The following is a 3506-nucleotide window of genomic DNA, read 5'->3' on the forward strand; positions in this document are numbered from 1 at the left end:
AAGAAACAGGCAAAGGTCACTGGATCAGAAAAGTTGAGAGCAGAACAGACTCAGAAACCAGGGACAGACACAGGATCAATAACCAGTGTGTATGCATATGTGTGTGTGTTTGTGGTTGAACAAATATGCACGTGGTTTGCATATTTGCATGTTTATTAATATAAACACTAAAATCACAAGAAGTAAAGGACAAGCTGTTCACTGCTCATACATACAGTAATAGCTGAAGTTATTAATTATGTTTCTTTCAAGAGATGTTATCTAGTGGAAAACTCAAAACAAGGCTTATTATTTTGTGATTTAGTTAAAAGAAACCAAGATAGATTATCATTAGCGGTTAGCCCTGTCGCCCTTTAACCTCCAGGGTCCGGGTTTGATTCTGTGTACATGGAGTTTGTTCTCTTCGTGCTTGGTGGGTTTCCTCTGGGTATTCTGGTTTCCTCCCACAGTCCAAAGACATGCAGATTAGGCTAATTTGTGTTCAAAGATTAAACCGAATTGGTATCCAGGATAGGTTTTTTTTATTGTAAATTATTAAATTTTTAGGAAAATCGAGTAAATTTTTGTCAATATTTTTTTCTATACCTTATATTATTTCATACTACATACAATAAACTGTTAATAGCACTGGTATAACACCCTAAGAGGGTTACCTATACCTATCATTCTGCATCACAGGGATTCTAACAATCTTTGATTACACTTACTATGAGTCACCAGCATGGGTTTGTTTTTCCTCGCACTTTCATGGCCACATAGTACGTGTAAGAATTCCAAATGACAAAATTCTTAAAAGTCACCAGCTCAATGTTAGTTTTGCCTGCAGCGGAAGGACATGTGTTGGTGGAGCAGAATAACTGGTTAAATGAACAAACAAATCATAATCTGTTGTTAATAAATTGTGTTTGCGGAACTTTTATATTATATAAAAGCAATATCACACTCAAGGTCATGCTGTTGTGCTGAATATCGGCACAGCTGTAAAATCTTTGTCACTTGGGCTGTAATGCGTTTGTAGACACCATTGTGAGTACAAATGCATCACAGTCATGCTGATATTCAGCACAACAGCACTTCCTCTATTGCAATATTGCTTAATTATTTGCAGTGTAATTGTTTTTTGTTATATAAATGGGTTTTTTTGTGTTTTAAATGCTTTGGTTTACAAAATCGATATAAAACAGGAGTTTTAAATGAAAACATATTGGGAAAAATTTTGGAATATTTGGTGATTTTTTCTTCTGTAAAAAAAAAATTGTATTGTCCCATCTTTAATAATCACTGTACACCAGTTCGCCTGTTCTTGTAGCATTGAGCCTTACCATGATTGGTTTGGTCTTGTGGATATATCTCTTGTACTGATCAATTTATGAAGCTCTCATGAAAATTATGAAATACAAATTTGTTAAATGACTCAAAATCATGGCCTTATTACTCACTCACTCATCATCTATACCACTTTATCCTGTTTTCAGGGTTGTGGGGGTGGGGTGGGAGCTTATCCCAGGAGGCTTAGCGTACAAGGCAGGGTACACCCTTGACAGGGTGCCAATCTATTGCAAGGCACACACACACATACACACCCACACACACACACACACACACACACATACACATACACACAGTCATTCATAAACTACGGGCAGTTTCGAGAAAGGCTTATTACTTTTAATACTTTTATCAATGAGAGTTATTAGACCATTGACTGCTATGTTTTTGTTTTTACATTCGCATGAATTTTGTCACTAATTAACTTTGAAAATGACTTCATCTGAAAAGAATTTGGATGAGATGTGAATGGGAGTGTGGATCAGTCTGCCAGTATTGGTAATCTTTGTGACTGACTCTCAGATATTGTCTTTTAAAAACATTATACCTTACTGCCTTTAAGATCTTGAAGAGTATACACTGAATCGTGTGTTTAAAACGTAACCTTCCTGTCTTGTTCACATTGTAAATTTGAGTCCATTCTCATGTGGAAAGAGCAAGGGTAATTTATTGAAATCTAGGTCCTAATCTATCTGATGCATGTTTTCTAGCCTGTTATGGTAATTACAGGAAGAGACAAGACTGATCAAATAATGTAGCCAGCCTGCTCTTTTGGCCAATTACGTAGTGGTTGACTCCATTATCTCCTCAATTAATGTCAGCCTAATTCATTTTGAGTAAATTCTGCACTGCAAAATGGCTGTATGGCTTGGCACAGAACTGCACAAACCAGACCCAAGAAGGAAATTAAATGTTAAGATAAGCATCATGTCTTTTTTTCCTTTTTTTTTTTTAAACAGCCATAGTGTCCTTCCAATAACACATGATCAAAGCCTCAAAGCCTATCTGCCAAAATTGTCACATCCATAAATAGCATGTGTGGAACAAAAACCCCAAAGTATTATTATTTAACTACAATATTTGTTTGGTTGTGAAACTGGCCAGCTCACTTTTTTGTAACCTCATATATTGTATGTTATTAAGCATAAAAATTTATTTATTATTATTGGTGCATAATCATAAAAATGTATCCTATTAGAACTAGTGAGCGGTTAAATACTAATTCATTCATCAGTTGTCTAGTTGGAGTTTTCACAGTGTAATTATAGGCAAGGAATTGTTTCGCTGTCAGTAGGACTGTCCAGGGTCCCCTAATACTTCATTGTGCATTTTGAGTTTTATTATATCGGTTTTAGTTGACCTTGAGATTTTTTTGTGCTCTGGTCATAACAAATTCAGAGATAAAAAAGGAGAATCATTGAGATATAAAAAAAAAACAGCAACCACAACAGAAATCAGCTTTAATGACCAGGACATTTATAACCAGGACAGCTCTCACTCTAGGAGCGGCTGGGTGTCAGATGCTGGGTGTCTGCTTTTCAAGAGAGTAAAGAGAGATTAAAACATAAAAATACATGGTAGTCAGGGTGATACAGTATTAGAAGGAAAGGCAAGGGAGTGGAATTGGATAACAAAAGTCGATGATAATTTGTAATTTTTCTGTTAAGCTAACAAAACTCATGACCTTTCTGAACTTCAACACTAAAAGAAGATCTGGTCCAAGCACCTGCACTATCACCACCTGGGTGCCTAAAAACTTTAAAGTGCCTTTAAAGTAGGGCCTACCCAAAGACACTTTACAATTGACATAAAAGGTATAAAACTAAAAACAGCAATAAATAACTGAGAATAGAATCATTAAAAAAAATCTAAGAATAAATAAATGAAATAAAATAAAATAAAATAAAATGAGTCAGTAAACAATATATAAAGGTGGAATCACTAATGTAGGTAATAAAATAAGAAATAAGTAAGTAAATAAATAAAGTTTTATAAAGCAAATGTTTAAACACACACACACATACACACACTGAATGTACATGAAGGTCAATAAGTCCAGAAGTCAGACAGCCAGCAGCTGATGAAAGACTGGATTTAAAGTGAACTGAGTCATGGAGGAAAGTTTTACTTCAGTCTACAGAACGCGCGTTCACGCGCGCGCACGCGCAGGGTAGCTT

Source organism: Clarias gariepinus, chromosome 23 (assembly GCF_024256425.1).
Source record: "Clarias gariepinus isolate MV-2021 ecotype Netherlands chromosome 23, CGAR_prim_01v2, whole genome shotgun sequence".
Classification (NCBI taxonomy): Eukaryota; Metazoa; Chordata; class Actinopteri; order Siluriformes; family Clariidae; genus Clarias; species Clarias gariepinus.